This window comes from Coregonus lavaretus (assembly GCF_964263955.1).
Source record: "Coregonus lavaretus genome assembly, chromosome: 30".
NCBI lineage: Eukaryota > Metazoa > Chordata > Actinopteri > Salmoniformes > Salmonidae > Coregonus > Coregonus lavaretus.
The window spans coordinates 20,219,640-20,240,176 of NC_140017.1; the positions used below are offsets into that span (position 1 = coordinate 20,219,640).

Below are 20,537 nucleotides of genomic sequence, written 5' to 3' on the forward strand. Positions count from 1 at the left end.
GAAACGGTTTGATAGCACCATCTAATGGCCAAACCCATTCATTACTGTGGGAGAAAAATAATAGGCTATTGTTAAAGATGGGGTTTCCAAGTGTATCCCAGGTGTCCTACAAATGGATAGAATTTACTTTATTGTCCATGAGGGGAAATTTGTCTTGATAAAGAGGGACATCATCTGGTGTGCATCATGTGGTTTTAACCAATTATGAGTAGGCATTGCCCTCCATGTTTTGCAGACAGTAATGCAATACAACACGATTTCTTCTTAAATTTCTGATTGGATACAATAAAGAAAATCCTAATGTATGTTCATGATATGAACTTGTAGGAGACTTGGGACAGAGAGGGAAGGGACAGACATACATCTGTATTATCCAGGGTGGAGGGGACAGGGAGGAAGATAGGAGTCCATTAAATCTAGAACAGCTTCCGATTGGATCATACAGGGTTGTGTACATGTGTTGAATTTTATGGGACAATCTCTGAAATTCTGTTCTGAAATACTTTATTAAAAGTAACCCAAAGAAAAATACAAATTTAACATTGAAGGCAATAAAACAACATGTGCACAAATTAGACAAGACAATGTATTAGACAGAAAACATAAAGCCCATTTAAATCATCAGTAGTCATCAGGATAAGCAGTACAGGGCAGTACAGAGGATTAAGCCTAATTTACACCCTACGCAAGTACGCAACACAAGCAATTAGCAATTGCATTGCATACATGCGTAGGGTATACAGTTCACAATTGAGTTAGAGATTAGAACACCTCTTTTAAAATGAATGGTTGACCAACATGTCTGATGTTTGTCTGTTGCTGGCAGCAGTGGGATCTGTTCATGTTTTAAGGTCTGGAGCCACGGTGGACATAGCTCTCAGAGGCACGCAATGACAGACACATCAATGACGGGCAAGATCGGGTGTCTGTTGTTCAGAAGCTAACAGACACCAGTATGACGGTAACGTTGTCGGCACAACATTGGCCAGTCTCTGACATGCTGCTTCATAGCGGCCCTCCTCCTCTGTCTGCCCCTCCTTCCTCTCAACACTCCCATTCTGAAAATACCCACAAGACAGTGTCACACACCACAGCATACACACACACACTCTCTGAGACATATATTTTTTAAATAAACACACATTGTGAACATGATGTATACCTGCAGGACGTTGAGAACGTATTTAACAGCTTCCTCTGCAGAGAACACTTTAAACAGACCATCACAGCCCAGGATAATGAACCTGAGAGAGAGAGAGAGAGAGAGAGATCACCCATCAATCCACCAACAAATTCAATGTGCCTTTCCAAGTCCAAGTCATGTCAGTTCAGTGACTACTTCAAGGAAGGGAGGAAAAGAGAATGCATTTACAAAGTATTGGAACAGGGCCTGGCTGGGAGTACCTGGCGTAGTGTTACCTGTCATTGGTTGAAACAGTCAGTGTCTTACCTGTCATTGGGTGTAAGCTGACAGTGCCTGAGGTCAGGTGTGGATATGACTCCAATGCGTTTGTACTGTCCATCTCCTATAGACTTGGACACTTCCAGCACCCCAAGGACTCGCCCACCCCTGGAGCAACACACACAGCAGCAACCATGGATAAAGAGTTGATAAAAGTTATTCCTCCTCACAGAGCAGGTCAAGGATATCACTAGTACTTATCAAAGAGTATTTTTGTTGTTGATGTTTTTTTCCAGGCACAGATATACAGAGAAAAGATATGAAAGCCCAGTGAAAGCCAAGTATCTGACTGTGCCACCAGCCCGCTGGATCCTCATGCGCTCCTCGTATATTTTACATTATTACATTTTAGTCATTTAGCAGATGCTCTTATCCAGAGCGACTTAACAGTTAGTGAGTGCATACATTTTTCATACTGATGGTGGGGTTGTGTTCCTTACTGAGCGCCAGTATGCCCTGCCCTGCATTTCCTGTTCCATCTGACAGAAAACTGCCTACAGAGAGACAGAGGCACAATGTTACAGGTGAGGAAGGTTACTACAACGCAATGGAATCAAACAGCAGCTTCCTATAGCAATATCATAATTGATGATGGCTAAATAAACAGGTTGAAACTACGGTTACATATAAAATTGCAGCCTATTCCCTAATCCCTAGTGCACTACTTTTGACCAGGGCCCATGTGAGAGCAGAGCAGCGCCTTACCCTGCTGTCTCCCAGGTTGGCCACATACACCATGTCATCCACCACTAACATACAGGTGGCTGTAAAGCCATCCATCCAGGCAGGCTTCCTGTGGGACCAGATCAGACACACTGTACACATCGCTTCATACAGTCATTCATGTAGAACAAATTTAACTCATCAATTTAAAGGGCTTCTAAAATACTCCCACTACCTTTGACCAGGGCCCATTTGGGACACACAGCTATGTAGGGAATAGGGTGTCATTTGGGACTCAACCATAGTAATGCTCAGACATTCAAAACACTTACTAGACATCCGTGTTGCCTCCCACAATGTTTCAATGTTCCAGCTTAACATGTCAGTTAACAGAACGTCAGTTTGGCATAGAGGAACTACGTCACTACCTACGTCACTGCCTTATCCGCTTGAATAAGATATGAAATAGTAGCTAGCAAGATGGAGATCACAGAGGTTATTTATTTATTTTTTGTATTTTACACCCTTTTTAAATTTTAATCTTGTGTCATCACTGCAATTCCCCAACGGGCTCGGGAGAGACAAAGGTCGAGTCATGCGTCCTCCGAAACATGACCCGCCAAACCACGCTCCTTAACACCTGCTCCAATGTGTTGGAGGAAACACTGTACAACTGACAAACAAAGTCAGCCTGCAGGCGCCCGGCCCACCACAAGGACTCGCTAGAGCGCAATGAGCCAAGTAAAGCCCCCCCCAGCCAAACCCTCCCCTAACCCGGACGACGCTGGGCCAATTGTGCGCCACCCTATGGGACTCCCGGTCACGGCCGGTTGTGACACAGCCTGGGTCTGTAGTGACGCCTCGCCTCAAGCACTGCGATGCAGTGCCTTAGATCGCTATGCCACTCGGGAAGCCCAACACAGAGGTTATTTTTAATGAGTGTATTTCGAAAGTGGCTAGTTTACATCAACTACCTTCACTGAAACCACAAACTTTGGTTTCGAATCACGACGTTCTGGCATGTCTGCCTCGTGATTTATTGGGAGAGGACCCACCCCGGAACAAATTGTTTTCCCTTATCGAAGTTACCAAGAGAGTCCATCATATCTACCAGAACCTAGTCACTGCTGTCGCCTAGGGTCGGGTTTACGAGACTAAGCACTTACTGGCTGGAGGCTTTTTTCAGGAAGTCTTCATCTGTCTGTCGGAAGGTGTCTAGTAGGCACTTCTTCACCAGTTTGTCCAGGTTCTCCGTTTCTACTGTGAGAGAAGGAGATACACAATATGCATTAGATATTGATGGATGTTCTAGAATATTGTGAAGAGAAACAGTGCATTCGTAAAGTATTCAGACCCCTTGACCTTTTCCACATTTTGTTACGTTACAGCCTTATTCTAAAATTGATTAGATTGTGTTTTTCCTTCATCAATCTACACACAATACCCCATAATGACAAAGCAAAAACAGGTTTTTAGAAATGTTTCTGAAAATGTATTACAAATAAAAAAACTGAAATATCACCCTTTTTTTTTTTTTTTTTTTTTTACCTTTATTTAACTAGGCAAGTCAGTTAAAAACAAATTCTTATTTACAATGACGGCCTACATAAGTATTCAGACCCTTTACTCAGTACTTTGTTGAAGCACCTTTGGCAGCAATTACAGCCTGGAGTCTTCTTGGGTATGACGCTACAAGCTTGGCACACCTGTATTTGGGGAGTTTCTCCCATTCTTCTCTGCAGATCCTCTCAAGCTCTGTCAGGTTGGATGGGGAACGTCGCTGCACAACTATTTTCAGGTCTCTCCAGAGATGTTAAATCGGATTCAAGTCTGGGCTCTGGTTGGGTCACTCAAGGACATTCAGAGACTTGTCCCAAAGCCACTCCTGAGTTGTCTTGGCTGTGTGCTTAGGGTCGTTGTCTTGTTGGAAGGTGAACCTTCGCCCCAGTCTGAGGTCCTGAGCGCTCTGGAGCAGGTTTTCACCAAGGACATCTCTGTACTTACTGATCCTGGCTAGTCTCCCAGTCCCTGCCACTGAAAAACATATCCCACAGCATGATGCTGCCACCACCATGCTTCACCGTAGGGATGGTGTCAGGTTTCCTCCAGACGTGACGCTCGGCATTCAGGCCAAAGAGTTCAATCTTGGTTTCATCAGACCAGAGAATCTTGTTTCTCATGGTCTGAGTCTTTAGGTGCCTTTTGGCAAACTCCAAGTGGGCTACCATGTGCCTTTTACTGAGGAGTGGTTTCCATCTGGCCACTCTACCATAAAGGCCTGATTGGTGGAGTGCTGCAGAGATGGTTGTCCTTCTGGAAGGTTCTCTCATCTCCACAGAGGAACTCTGGATCTCTGTCAGAGTGACCATCGGGTTCTGTTCAAATATTTTTTATTGAACACACACAAGAATGGTGTATAGGTATGAAAGACATGTGTACAGTTCTTATCTAAACATAAGAGAACAGACATGAACAACAAGACCCAGAGTTCTGGACACAAAACAAATATTACAAAACACGACATACAGAACAGGGACAGGTAGAAAGAAAAAGGGTAGATGTAACCCCCCCACTTATACCCCCCTTTATCCCCCCCCCCCCTCCTTCCTATTCCACCCTATTCCCCTCCCGACTGCTCGAGTGTCGGGGCCAGCACACGCTGCCCAAAGGTAGATTACAATATGACAATTGAGAGTGTGTTAAAAAGTACAAATTCACAGCACCGACTGGTCCAGGTAAGAGAGGAAAGGCTGCCAGATTTGATCAAATGTTGATAATTTATTGTTCAGAATATATCTAATTCTTTCTAAGTGTACAGTTTTTGCCACTTCGCTGAGCCATAATTTGGTAGAGGGCGCTTCCCTCCTTTTCCAAAACAACAAGATTAATTTTTTTGCCGAAATGAGACTGTAAGAGATGAGTTGTTTTTGGGAGTTGGTTAATCCGTTTAGGGAATCGGACACTCCCAGGATTATCAGAAGCGGGTCTGGGTCTATTGAAGTCTCCAGAACTTCAGAGAGGACCCCAAATATTCCACACCAATAACCATACAGACTAGAGCATAGGGCAAAGCAGTGGAGTAGTGTACCCTGCTCAGCCTTGTCACGCTCGTCGAACAGAGAGGACCAAGGCGCAGCGTTGCGGGTGAACATATTATATTTATTCAACTGATCACACGATCAAAACAAAGAACGAAACGTGAAGTCCTTCGATACACAACCAAAAGGAACAAGAAACCACAAAAACCAAAGTGCAAGACAAACAGTTAAATATGGCTCCCAATCAGAGACACCCAGCTGACACTCGTTGCCTCTGATTGGGAGTCACTCAGACCAACATAGAAAATTAAACATAGACTTACACACCCTGGCTCAACATAACATAGTCCCCAGAGCCAGGGCGTGACAGTACCCCCCCCCAAAGGCGCGGACTCCGGCCGCGCCAAACAACCACAACAGGGGAGGGACCGGGTGGGCACTCCGCCTCGGCGGCGGATCCGGCTCCGGACATGACCCAGGCACGGGTTGTGCTGGACTGACGACGCACACCCCTGGCTTGATGCGTGGAGGAGGAACGGGCCGGACCGGGCTGACGAAGCGCACCCCTGACTTGGTGCGGGGAGCAGGAATGAGCCGGACCGGGCTGACGACGCGCACCACTGACCCGGTGCGGGGAGCTTGGACGGGCCGGACCGGGCTGGCGACGCGCACCACAGACTTGGTGCGGAGAGCAGGAACGGGCCGGACAGGGCTGACGACGCACACCACAGGCTTGGTGCGGGAAGCTTGGATGGGCCGGACTGGGCTGGCGACGCGCACCACAGACTTGGTGCGGAGAGCAGGAACGGGCCGTGCCGGACTGACGACGCACACCACTGGCCTGGTGCGGGAAGCTTGGATGGGCCGGACTGGGCTGGCGACGCGCACCACAGACTTGGTGCGGAGAGCAGGAACGGGCCGGGCTGGGCTGTCGACGCACACCGTAGGCTTTGTGCGTGGAGCAGGGACAGGCCGGGCTGGGCTGTCGACGCACACCACTGACTTGGTGGGAATGGCAGGAACAGGCCGGGCTGGGCTGACGACGCGCACCACTGACTTGGTGGGAATGGCAGGAACAGGCCGGGCCGGGCTGACGACGCGCACCACTGACTTGGTGGGAATGGCAGGAACAGGCCGGGCTGGGCTGACGACGCGCACCACTGACTTGGTGGGAATGGCAGGAACAGGCCGGACCGTACTGGGGACACACACCACTGGCCCCACGCAGGGATCAGGAACGGGCCGGACCGGACTGGTAACACACCCCAGTACCTCTCGCCGTGCCTCCACACTTTCCCTCTCCTCTGTGCCCAGTGGCCCCCCTAACCTGGCGGCCTTCTCTGCCAACGCTTTGCACCGCTCTAACCCGTACACCTGCTGGCCCGACGTCGTGAGCCCCCCCCTAAAAATTTCCTGGGGGTCTCTCCTCCCTCTTGCCAGACTCGCAATCATCTCCTCCCACGTCCATCCTCTCTCCTCGTCACGCTGCTTGATCCAGTCGAGGTTGCCACGGAGATCTGCCAGCGATGGCTCCTGAACACGCTGCTTGGTCTGGTTAAGGTGGTTTCTTCTGTCACGCTCGTCGAACAGAGAGGACCAAGGCGCAGCGTTGCGGGTGAACATATTATATTTATTCAACTGATCACACGATCAAAACAAAGAACGAAACGTGAAGTCCTTCGATACACAACCAAAAGGAACAAGAAACCACAAAAACCAAAGTGCAAGACAAACAGTTAAATATGGCTCCCAATCAGAGACACCCAGCTGACACTCGTTGCCTCTGATTGGGAGTCACTCAGACCAACATAGAAAATTAAACATAGACTTACACACCCTGGCTCAACATAACATAGTCCCCAGAGCCAGGGCGTGACAAGCCTGACATTTATCACACATAGGGGATGTATCAGGAAATATCCTATGCAGTTTAGTTTTGGAATAGTGTAATCTGTGTAATACCTTAAATTGTATGAGACGATGTCTGGAGTTAATGGAGCAGGTGTGGATATACTGCAAGCTATCCTCCCAGTCTGCCACCGAGATATCAGTCCCTAGTTCTTCCTCCCATTTTGCCTTAATGGCATCAGTAGAGGGTGCGCTAACAGATTGAAAAGTGTCATATAGACGAGATATCAGTTTGTCTGAGGTGGGGCATATTTTTATGCATCCGTCAAACATGGAAGGTTTAGCATTCTCAAATGTTGGGAGGTGTTTTCTAACATAGTCTCTAATTTGTAGGTATCTGAAAAAGTTACTTCTGGGAAGGTTATAAGTTTCCCTCAGCGCTTCAAAGGAAGCAAAGGTCCCTCCTATATATAAATCCCCTATGGTACTTATCCCCAACCCCCCCCCATCGCTCAAAGGTGTTATCAAGGTTAGAGGGGGCAAAGGAGGGATTCCTGGCAACAGGGAGCATGAATGATATTGGTCTAAGCTCAAAGTGGACTTTAATTTGCTTCCAGATTCGGACTGTGCTATGTATAATAGGATTGTTATGGTAAAGTGACATCTCCAGATTGACAGGTGACAAAATCACGGCACCAATAGAGAAGGGGTGACACTCCTCCCGCTCCATGCTAAGCCAGCTGGATGGCGGGGTTGCGTCATCCAGCAAAAACGTAACAGCGCGGAGGTTAGCGGCCCAATAGTAAAATATAAAATTTGGGAGAGACAATCCTCCTTCCATCTTGGATTTACATAGGTGTTTTTTACCTATCCTGTGTGTTTTATAATCCCAGATGTAAGGATTGATAATAGAGTCCAGTTGTTTATGAAATGATTTAGGTATGAATACTGGGATGTTCTGGTATAGGTAGAGCAGTTGTGGGAGGAAGACCATTTTAATGGCATTAATTCTTCCGAGCAGAGAAATTGGGAGAGTTCTCCAAAACTGTATGTTTGCCTTGAGATTTTGCATCAGAGAAGGGAAATTCTCTTTAAATAGTAAGGAGTATTGTTTGGTCACTACAATTCCAAGGTAGATAAATTTTTCTGAAGATAACTTAACTGGAAGATGTTCTAGCCAGGAGGTGTTTTGCAACCGTATGGGTATTAATTCACTCTTGTTCCAATTTATTCTGTATCCCGAGAAGGTACCAAACAAATTAATCACCTCAAGAATAGCTGGAATACTAGCTTGGGGTTCTGTTACATAGAGGAGAATATCATCTGAATATAGGGAAATCTTATTTAGAGTATCTTTAGTATTATAGCCGTGTATTGCTGAATGAGATCTGATCGCTTGAGCGAGAGGTTCAATAATTAGGGCGAAGAGCATAGGCAACAGCGCACAACCCTGCCTTGTCCCTCTGTGAAGGTTAAATCGGGGCGACATTGATTGGTTAGTGAGTATTCTCGCACAGGGGTTCCTATATAAAAGCTGGATCCAATTTATGAACCCATCTCCAATATTAAATTTCTGTAGGACCTTGAATAGATAGGGCCACTCAACTTGGTCAAAGGCCTTCTCGGCGTCAAGAGATATAACGGCAAGGTCCACGTTAGGTAACCTCTGAGAGTACATAATGTTGAAGAGGCGCCTGAGATTGAAGAATGAGTTTCTATTAGGGATAAAGCCGGTCTGGTCCGAATGGACCAATTTGCCAATTAAAGTGCTAAGCCTGTTAGCCAGAGTTTTTGCTAAAATCTTTTGGTCTGTATTAAGGAGGGATATTGGTCTGTATGACCCTACCTCTTCCGGATCTTTACCCTTCTTATGTATAACTGTAATAAACGCCTCATCCAAAGTAGATGGGAGAGCTCCATCCTCATTGGCCCGAACCAACATTTTGTGCAGGTAGGGAGATAGCATGTTGCTGAATGTTTTATAGAATTCACCAGGGTATCCATCTGGGCCCGGGGTCTTGCCACTCTTTAGAGATTTAATTGTTTCTCTAATTTCTTCAAGAGATATTTCCTTATTCAGGAAGTTAGAGTCTTCCTGGTTCAGGGCAGGAAGATTACAGTCCTCCAACAAGTTTTGCATAATTAAGGGGTTAGGATCCGCTTTAGATGTATATAGAGTCTCATAAAACTGACGGAATCTGTCATTGATGTCTTTGGGGGAGGAGAGTAATTCCCCAGATGCAGATTTAACTTTGTGAATCATTCGGTCACTCACGTTCTTTCGAAGTTGTCTGGCGAGTAATTTGTGTGGTTTGTCACCAAACTCAAAATATTTTTGCTTGGCATAGAGAAAAGATTTAGCAATTTTAGCCGAGAGGATCTGATTGTATTTAAATTTTAAAGACATCATTTGTTTATGTTTCTCCATAGATGGATGTCTAGCATTCTCCCTATCCAGTAAGTGAATTTGTCCCTCCAGTTCTACCAGTTTTTTTCTGTTTTGCCTACTCCTGGCAGTCTGAAAGGAGATGATACAGCCTCTCAAATAAGCCTTCAGCGTTTCCCACAATAATGCTGGGGAAGTCTCTGTGTTGTCGTTGGTATCAAAGAAAAATGTAATTTGGTCTTAAAGATGTTCACAGAATGTTGGTTCTGTGAGGAGCTGAGGATTCAACCTCCAGACCCTCTCGTTTGGTACAATGTCATCCAATCTCAGGGAGAAGGTGAGTGGACTGTGGTCAGAGATTATAATATCATGATATCTCACATTACAGGTATAGGGGAGTAGTTTAGCATCAACCAAAAAGTAGTCAATTCGAGTATATACATTGTGAACATGAGAGTAAAAGGAGTATTCCCTACCCGTAGGATTAGAGATCCTCCATATATCAAATAAGTTAGAATTTTTTATGTAGGTATTCAAGAATTCGCTTGAATAGGAGGTAGGGGTTCGCCGGGTAGAGGATCTATCCAAATATTGGTCTAGTACACAGTTAAGGTCCCCTCCAATGACCAGATTAGTATGGGAGATATCTGGAATCAGGGCAAGGACTCTTTTGAAAAAAGAGGGGTTATCAATGTTTGGCCCATAGATATTTAGTATAGTTACAGAAGTAGAATGGATCTCTCCTATTACGATCACATAACGACCCTCTTTATCCACAATAGTGGTTTTATGTAGAAAGGGAATTCCTTTCCGTACCAGAATCGCTGTGCCTCTCGTTTTGGCAGAGAAGTTAGAGTGATACACTTGTCCCACCCACTTACATTTAAGTCTGTTATGAGATTTGTTTTTCAGATGGGTTTCTTGCAAAAATATAATATCAGACGAAAGTGCTTTCAAGTGGGCTAGGACCCTGCCTCTCTTAATTGGTTCGTTTAAACCCTTGACATTCCAGGAAGTGAATGTAAGTCCCGCCCTCCTCTCATTTGTAGTTCCTATGGTGGCCTGCATAACATGTCACTCACTAAAAAGGTAAGAAAGCGCACCAAACCATCACGATCAGCATATGTAGCACCTACACCCGAGCAGTATCCAACCCACCCCTCCCCCCCCGCAAGCACCTTTACTCTCCACCCTGTTCCCCTACTTTCCCCAACCTTTACCCCCCCCCATCAACCCACATTTAACAGGCATACACACATAGGACAGAAAAAAATATGAAAATAAAAATAACAAACACATTGTCTGGCCGATGCCAAAAAAGCACGGCGCGACCTCGAACAAGAGGTAAAACACAAATAAAATCCCAACTAAGCGCTCACCTCTCACTATCCTAGAACTTCTACTAACATATGAACTGAGGAGGCTCCCGCACTTAAAGTGTTCAATTAGCATCTAATAAACCTAAACAGAATAAGTTGCAACTTAAACATATTGCGCACTTAAGGTTCATCTTGGGTCAATCCCTGAGATAAGCAAGATGTATCATCACAAGATTCTATTGCCAAGCAATGCCGGTCTAAACATAAACCATCAGTAACCGACATAGACAGCAGTACAGTTACATATTGTGGGTTAGGAGAAGGGAACAAGGATTTTGATAAATTGAACGTACCCCCCAATCAAAAAAATAACAAAGTAAATAAAAATGTAAAAATAATTAAAATGTAAAAATAATAATAATCATAAATTATTTTCAAATAATTTTAAAAAATAGTGATTTATATATACATATGTGCACACATATACATATACACATCCACACACACACACACACACACACACACACACACACACATACATACATGTGCATACCTGCATACATACACACACACACATACGTATATATATACGCACACACACACATATACACACGTATACACGCACACATACATACACACACCCAAAAAAATATATACATATAAAATAAATATTCTTAAATATATACAGATACATACACACGCATACACACATACATCCATACACACACATCTACGTACACAAACATGCATACCCCAGAATAATAATCTATACAATTTAAAATATACACATACATAATACTAAAATGCTAAGAGAAAATAATAATAAAGTACAAATGATTATTATTATATGTACGCACAGGAATAATGTAAGAATTGAAAAATAAATAACGAAACAAAACAAAAATGGGGGAATATAAGTATATCCATCCGAAAGTGTCAATGATCCAACCTGGAAGGCCTCCCAAACAGGCATCGCTCTAAACCCAGTCGGAATGAAAGTGAAATTAACATTAAGTGAGAGCTCTGACCGCCCTCCATTGGTCAGCTCATCGCATTACATGTTCGGTAGCCCTTGCTGAGACCGTTTAATACGGTTTCACCCGTTATGGTATGGTATGGTATGGATTCGAGTCCGTGAGCAGACCTTAACACACAATGACAAGGCACTCTAACCTGTACGGGGGATTGGTGTATATTCCCGGACAAACTTCTCTGCGTCCAGAACCGAGGAGAGACAGATCTTCTCCCCGGAAGGCGGGGTAATTCTTAGTCTTGCAGGGAAGAGCAAGGCTGGGCGAAGATGGAGTTTGTAGAGTTTGGTCATGACATCTCTGTAGCCAGCGCGGTGCTTTGCCACATCGGGCGCATAGTCCTCATAGACACGAAAGGGGTGCCCTTTATGTAACAGGTTGCCCCTCATTCGAGCCTCGCGCAGGATAAGATCCTTGGTCTTGAAACTGTGACAACAGATGATTACTGGGCGAGGACGCTGGCCCGGTCCAGGCACTGGGACAAGGGCGCGATGTGCACGGTCCAGTAGGGGATCCGACGCCAAAACATCCGGTCCCATTGCATCCTTCAGTAGCTTGGCGAAGAAGTCGGTGGGGCGAGAGCCCGCCTCCACCCCTTCTGCCAGACCCACAACGCGAAGGTTATGACGCCTGGATCTGCCCTCCAGGTCGACCACTTTCACAGAAAGCCTCTGCACATTATCCTGCAATGACGTGCATAGCTTCTCTAACTCGTCGATCCTACCAGCGCCGAATTCAGAAGCCTTCTCAAGGTCGACAATACTCTGGCCCTGCGAAGCGACCGTTCGAATGGTGCTCTCGATTTTAGTGTCCAGTTCAGCAATAGTAGCCTTAAGATCCTCCGCTATAGCAACACGTAGTTCTCCCAAAGCCCGGGTAAGTTCTGTAAGTGTCACGTTGTTACCTGTGCCTTCCGCCATGTTTGTCTCGTTGTTTGGTGGGGAGTAGGCCTCTGATGTGGATTTATTGTCCTTTGGTCGCTTATTACTAGGCATTTTCACATAGAAAGTTACAATATTGTATTAGAAAGAAAAGGTTGTTGTAACAAGTGCAATAAAGTAAGTTAGGTTAGATTATTTCGCAAAAAGGTTGCGGGAGCCTCTCACACACAGCCGTTCACTCCAACATGCTAGCTCCGCCCCAGACCATCGGGTTCTTGGTCACCTCCCTGACCAAGGCCCTTCTCCCCCGATTGCTCAGTTTGGCCGGGCGACTAGCTCTAGGAAGAGTCTTTGTGGTTCCAAACGTCTTCCATTTATAATGATGGAGGCCACTGTGTTCTTGGGTACCTTCAATACTGCAGACATTTTTTGGTACCCTTCCCCAGATCTGTGCCTTGACCCCAATCCTGTCTCGGAGCTCTACAGACAATTCCTTCGACCTCCTGGCTTGGTTTTTGCTCTGACATGCACTGTCAACTGTGGGACCTTATATAGACAGGTGTGTGCCTTTCCAAATCATGTCCAATCAATTGAATTTACCACAGGTGGACTCCAATCAAGTTGTAGAAACATCTCAACGATGATCAATGTAAACAGGATGCACCTGAGCTCAATTTAGAGTATCATAGCAAAAGGTCTGAATACTTATGTAAATAAGGTATTTCTGTTGTTTAAAAAAATCGCTTTGTCATTATGGGGTATTGTGTGTAATCCATTTTAGAATAAGGCTGTAACGTAACAAAATGTGGAAAAAGTCAAGGGGTCTGAATACTTTACGAATGCACTGTAATACCACTACAAATGAAAGGCAAGTTTATTGAGGATGAATAGACATGTGGTCTGAGTCTAGCATTAACTGATGTATATTGAATATGTGAAGAGATACAATAAATAAATGCAGCCCAATATCTTGACAGTGAATAGGGGATCTGAGTCTCTCCACTCACCTTTGGGGAACTTCGAGGCCAGAGTGTGGTGAAGATGTTCTGCAGTGAAGTGAGAGGCTCTAGCTCCTCCATGGCCGTCGAACACAGCGAAGTAGGCCAGACGAGACCTTCAACACAGACAGTAGTGTACGTCACTTCACTGGAGCACATCATCCAGGTCCTAGCAGACTGACACTCCCCTATGTTAGAAAGAAGGGGACTTAGGATGTGTCCCAAATGACACCTTCTTACCTATATAGTGCACTACTTTTGGAACCCTATGGAAGGTCTGGTCAAAAGTAGGGCACTACATATGATAGGGAATAGGGTACCATGTGGGATGCTTCCTGACACTGCTCTGAGTCAGAGGTGACTTACACTGTAGTTGGAAGGGTGGACAGGCAGGCTTTCGTGTCAGGTAGGAGAACGTGAGCGTCCTGCATCTCCTCTCTCTCTCCCCTCTGAGTGGCTACATACCCCTTCAACGTAGGCACACCTGGGGACACAGAGAGTGATCACTTTGACTCAGAGATTGATCATCTGGAGACACAGAGTGATCTCTCATAGCTAGTAGTTAACTCTACACCCAGACAGACAAACACACATATAAAATAGGTGACATACTGCACATTCATATGGAAATGTCGAAAACCTTTACAAACTTTATTTTCTTCTAGTTTTTGTTCGTCCACCACCACCACCTCCTCATCATCGGGTGCCTCTCTTTTCCTCTTGGCCCCCCTGTTCTCCAGCAGTGGTGGACATGTCTTCTGTACCACCTGAAGCAGGGCAGACCGGGGCTGACAAGGATAGGAAAAGAGAGCTATTCATTAATGCATTCACTGCTAACTGTTAAACTAACTAGCTAGCTGTTCCAGCTTGGCTAACAAGTAGCTAGCTAGTCGGGAAACCCACTGCACTGAGCCTACTTGTTATGTGGGCAGCTTGTCTCTCCCTTTTCTGTTTCCCTTCCTCCTTGTTTTGTCCCCTCTTTGTCTGTTGTTTCTGTATGTGTGTTTGTCCCCATTATGTGGGTGTGTCTGGAGTGGATCGGGGGGCGTGCTCAGGATCTGCCTCTCCTGTGCAGCTGCGGGTTGTTTCCAGTGATTCCTGCCTACACAGCTGCATCCTATTCTCTCATCAACCTGCACTACTAATTCCTGGGCATGGCTCTCCACCGGCGCCAGATCGTTGTTCTTACCAGAGCGGTAACTTGGCTCACCAGTAGAGTTATTTTGTCTTTGTCTTCAGCCTGGCTCTTTACTCTCCTTAACCTGTCGTTTGTTTTGTCTTCAGTTCAGACATACCTCCCAACCTGCCTGCCTGCCTTCCTGCCTGCCGGTCTGCCTGCCTGCCTGCCTGCCTCAGCCTCTCCTTCCTCCGGAGCCGACTAGCCCACTCTGTTCCTTTTCTTCAGTTGTTTTTGGACTAAGACAATTTGAACTTTTATTAAAATAATTTTTGTTTCTTCCACTCCCTTAGTCGTGTTTGTTTCTCTGAGTGCTGGGTTGAACCATAGCCTAACAGAACGATCTGGCCATGGACCCAACAGAGAAACAGCACGGGGCAAACGAAGACAGCTTCCAACAAGCTATCCAGGCTCAAGGAACGTTGCTAGGACAGCATGACCAATTGATTCGGACTCTTTTGGAAGATAATCATCAACTGCTGAACCAGGTGACTCAGTTAACTACACAAGTCTCTAAATTGTCTGTTATCAGTTCTCCATCTCTCTCTGACCCCCAGTTTGATGCACCCCAAGTTGTTTCCTCGGACATTATGCAGGCTTCGTTCCATCGGGAACCCCCTGTCACGTCGCCTGAACCGTTCAATGGAGAATTGGACAAGTGCCGGGGATTTTTGCTTCAGTGTGACTTGATTTTTCGGCAGAGGCCACTGTCATTTTCTACTGATTCCTCTAAGGTACATTATGTTCTGGGGCTGTTAAGAGGGAGAGTTCTGGTTTGGGCTGAGGCTGTATGCTCAAATCAAACTTTGACTGGATTGACTTTTACTGATTTTTCTGCTAAATTGAAGACTGTTTTTGACCATCCTGACTATGTGGGTAATTCCTCCAAGATACTTTTTAATTTGAGGCAGGGTTCTAACAGTGTGGCTGAGTACTCTATTGAGTTCTGGACGTTGGCAGCGGACTCCAAGTGGAACAATGTGGCACTTCAAGGAGCATTTCTAAACGGTTTGAATGACGCCATTAAGGATGAACTGGCTGCTCGTGATGAGCCACATGATTTACATTCTCTCGTTTCCCTGTCCATTAAGCTAGACAACCGGTTGCGGGAGAGGCGTCGGGAGAGAGGCGGTCGGCCACATCTAGGAGGACGAGTTCCCCAGACTTCAACCACTCGAGTCTCGCCTCCCCGGAGCCGGCAGCTTCTTGTTCCTGATCCCATCCCGAGCACAGAGGAGGAACCTATGCAAGTGGGTCGAGCTCGACTACCTCCAGCAGAGCGGCAACGGCGCCTCCAGGCGGGTGAGTGCCTGTACTGTGGAGACGCCACACACATTCTGACTACATGCCCTAAGCGACCAAAAGACAAGGCTCGCTCGTAACGGTGGGTCTACTTGCGAGCCCAGAGTTAGATCCTGAACCCATCATTCCCCTATTACAAGTACCTGTAACCTTACGTTTCCAGAGTCATTCCCTGCCACTCTCAGCTCTCATAGACTCAGGTGCAGAAGACAACTTTATTAGCCACCAGTTCGTTACACAAGCTCGTATCCCCATGGAGCCACTACCTACCCCCATTCGGGTCACAGCCCTGGATGGGCGCCTCCTCGCGGAGATAACTCATCAAACCACCCCCGTTTCCCTAGTGATTTCTGGCAATCATTGTGAAAGCATTCAGTTAAGAGTTATGTCTGGCTCAGCTACCTCCCTAATCCTTGGCTTCCCCTGGTTGGCTCTTCACAACCCACAAATTGATTGGACACGTCACACCATTCTCAGTTGGAGCACTAACTGCCATTCAGAGTGCCTTAGGTCAGCGGTTCCCCCCACTAAGTGTAACCCAACTCATCCCTCAGCTCCTCTCGATCTGTCATCGGTCCCCAAATAATACCATGACTTAGCGGAGGTTTTCAGTAAGGACAAGGCTCTGTCTCTACCACCACATAGGCCTTATGATTGCCCTATTGAACTGCTTCCTGGTGCCCCCTTGCCCTCTAGTCGCTTATACAATCTGTCCCGACCGGAAAGAGAGGCAATGGAGCAGTATATTGGTGATTCTCTGGCCTCGGGCATAATCCGTCCCTCGTCGTCTCCTTTGGGTGCAGGTTTCTTTTTCGTGGAAAAGAAAGACAAGTCGTTACGCCCCTGTATCGATTTCAGGGGTTTAAACAACATAACTGTTAAAAACAAGTATCCCCTTCCACTCATCAACTCAGCTTTTGAACCTCTGCATGGCGCCACAGTTTTCTCCAAGCTCGACCTCAGGAACGCTTATCACCTTGTCCGAATCCGAAAGGGAGATGAGTGGAAAACCGCTTTCAACACTCCACTGGGGCATTTTGAGTATTTGGTCATGCCCTTTGGGCTCTCAAACGCCCCTGCTGTTTTCCAAGCCATGGTGAACGATGTTCTTAGGGATTTTTTGAACCGTTTTGTCTTTGTATACCTGGATGATATTCTTGTTTTTTCCAAGTCACCCGAGGAGCATGAGTCACACGTCCGTCAAGTCCTTCAACGGCTCTTGGAGAACAAGCTGTACGTCAAAGCAGAAAAGTGTGAGTTCCACAAACAGTCTACTTCCTTCCTTGGTTTCATCATTGAGAGCGGGCAGGTGAAGGCGGACCCCGAGAAGATCCGGGCAGTGACGGAATGGCCCACACCCACCACCCGTAAGCAACTTCAACGATTTTTGGGCTTTGCTAACTTCTACCGTAGATTCATTAAGGGTTTTAGTAAAGTGGTGGCACCCCTTACTAGACTCACATCCCCAAAAGTCCCTTTTCTGTGGTCCCCTGAGGCGGAGCAGGCGGTAGGGGTTTTGAAGGAACTGTTTTCCACCTCCCCCGTGTTGATACACCCCAATAACTCTCTGCAGTTTGTTGTGGAGGTGGACGCGTCGGACTCAGGTGTGGGAGCAGTCCTCTCCCAGCGCTCCCCCAATGACCAAAAGCTTCACCCCTGTGCTTTTTTCTCCAAGAAATTGTCACCCACAGAACGGAATTACGACGTTGGAAACCGGGAACTGCTGGCGGTCAAGCTAGCACTGGAAGAATGGCGGCACTGGCTGGATGGAGCTGAACTGCCGTTTGTGGTCTGGACAGACCACAAAAACTTGGCTTACATCCAAGCCACTAAGAGACTCAACTCACGCCAAGCCAGATGGGCCCTGTTTTTTAGTAGGTTTAACTTTATTCTTACATACAGACCGGGGTCAAGAAATGTTAAACCAGATGCTTTGTCCCGCCAGTTTGCTGACCCTTCGGAGACCAGCGAGCCTGAGGCAGTCCTGCCTTCCTCATGCGTCGTGGCGGCAGTTCAGTGGGAGATCGAGTCTCTTGTGAAGACTGCACTTGCCACGGACCCGGGACCGGGTGATGGACCTCCCAACCTACTCTTTGTTCCCGAGACGGTCCGGTCTCAGGTGTTGCAGTGGATTCACACCTCCCGTTTTGCTGGTCACCCTGGGATGAGACGCACGTTGACGCTGCTTAGGAGACATTTTTGGTGGCCTTCAATGGAAACTGACGTTCTGGCTTTTTTGGCAGCCTGTTCAACCTGTGCTCGGGGCAAAGCCTCCCATCAGTCCCCTTCGGGGCTGCTGCTACCCCTCCCAGTTCCCAGCCGTCCCTGGTCCCACATAGCCATGGATTTTGTCACCGGCCTACCCAAGTCTGAAGGTAATGATACTATACTTACCATTGTGGACAGATTCTCTAAATCTGTTCACTATATAGCATTACCAAAATTACCGTCTGCCAGTGAGACAGCGGACCTCCTAGTCCAACATGTATTCCGTCCCCATGGAATACCTGTGGACATCGTATCTGATAGAGGCCCACAGTTTACTTCCCGTGTTTGGAAGGTTTTCTGTTCTGCTTTGGGTGCTTCCGTTAGTCTGTCCTCAGGGTTTCATCCCCAGACCAACGGTCAAACCGAAAGAGCCAATCAAAACCTCGAAGCAACCCTTCGTTGTGTGGCTGCTCAACATCCATCATCCTGGGCCAAACATCTGCCTTGGATAGAGTACGCCCACAACTCCCTCACCACCTCTGCCACCGGCCTTTCACCCTTCGAAGTTACCATGGGTTATCAACCCCCTCTGTTTCCTGCTCAGGAGAAGGAATTGGCTGTTCCTTCGGTTCAGGAGAACCTCCGCCGCTGCCAGAGAGTGTGGAGCGACGCTCGGGAAACGTTGCTTCGGACCACCGACAGGAACAAGACGACAGCGGATAGGAGCAGGACTCCCGCACCTGTGTTTCATCCTGGTCAAGAGGTTTGGCTGTCATCTAAGAACGTACCAAATCACGCAAGCTGTCTCCTCGGTACCTGGGTCCGTTTGTGGTGGAGTCCATCATTAACCCCGCTGCGGTTCGTTTGAAGTTGCCTTCAGCCATGAAGATACACCCTACTTTCCACGTCTCCCAACTGAAACCTGTGTCCTCCAGCCTTTTGTGTCCGCCGGCAGATCCACCTCCACCTGTTCGCCTCATTGACGACCATCCGGCCTACACCATCAGTAGGCTCCTGGACTCTCGGTGGCGGGGTAGGGGTCTCCAATACCTAGTCGATTGGGAAGGTTATGGACCAGAGGAGAGGTCTTGGGTACCTAAGCATTTTGTGTTGGATCCTCAGTTGATCACGGACTTCCATCACGACAACCCTGACAGGCCTGGTGGGTCGCCAGGTGGCGACCATTGAGGGGGGGGTACTGTTATGTGGGCAGCTTGTCTCTCCCTTTTCTGTTTCCCTTCCTCCTTGTTTTGTCCCCTCTTTGTCTGTTGTTTCTGTATGTGTGTTTGTCCCCATTATGTGGGTGTGTCTGGAGTGGATCGGGGGGCGTGCTCAGGATCTGCCTCTCCTGTGCAGCTGCGGGTTGTTTCCAGTGATTCCTGCCTACGCAGCTGCATCCTATTCTCATCAACCTGCACTACTAATTCCTGGGCATGGCTCTCCACCGGCGCCAGATCGTTGTTCTTACCAGAGCGGTAACTTGGCTCACCAGTAGAGTTATTTTGTCTTTGTCTTCAGCCTGGCTCTTTACTCTCCTTAACCTGTCGTTTGTTTTGTCTTCAGTTCAGACATACCTCCCAACCTGCCTGCCTGCCTTCCTGCCTGCCGGTCTCAGCCTCTCCTTCCTCCGGAGCCGACTAGCCCACTCTGTTCCTTTTCTTCAGTTGTTTTTGGACTAAGACAATTTGAACTTTTATTAAAAGAATTTTTGTTTCTTCCACTCCCTTAGTCGTGTTTGTTTCTCTGAGTGCTGGGTTGAACCATAGCCTAACACTACTAATGACTTGCTATTCTGAGAAACAAAAACTGTTAGATAATATTTGTTCAGGTAAGGTTAGCTAGCTAGCTAGATTTGGAAGCTCTCTCTCTCTTTGCAAGCTAACTAGCTAAATTGGCAGTTGACTTGCTAACCAAAACAAGGCTAGCTAGTTAGCTAACTTTACATAACTGGTTTAGCAGGGAATAAATAGCTGGATTAGCAAGCTAAGGTTATTTGATTACGACACCTTGAAACATGTTTAATGTGTAATTGATGAAACATGTTTAATGTGACATATCAAGTTAGCTACCTGCGCTTTGGGTTGGTTCTGGAAGATCGTCAAATAAATCCATCTTGAAGAAGGCGCACTCGCAGGGGCGCTCACAAGGTCGAGCAGAGGCGCTCGCAAGTAGCTACTAGGAACGTTAGCTATGAACAAGCAACATTAGCACATCTGTATTATTT

At 46.8% G+C, this 20,537-nt stretch overlaps 1 pseudogene across 1 annotated transcript; it reads right to left on the reverse strand.

Moving 5' to 3' along the window:
- Positions 1-529: 529 nt before the first annotated feature.
- LOC311106152 (integrin-linked kinase-associated serine/threonine phosphatase 2C-like) lies at positions 530-20,511 on the reverse strand (annotated as a pseudogene). Its single transcript, XR_014615849.1, has 11 exons — positions 20,383-20,511; positions 14,267-14,414; positions 13,993-14,110; positions 13,636-13,742; positions 3,292-3,385; positions 2,168-2,255; positions 1,868-1,956; positions 1,748-1,785; positions 1,451-1,570; positions 1,163-1,244; positions 530-1,058 (listed from the first exon to the last, which is right to left on the reverse strand). The product of XR_014615849.1 is annotated as an integrin-linked kinase-associated serine/threonine phosphatase 2C-like (transcript).
- Positions 20,512-20,537: the final 26 nt, after the last annotated feature.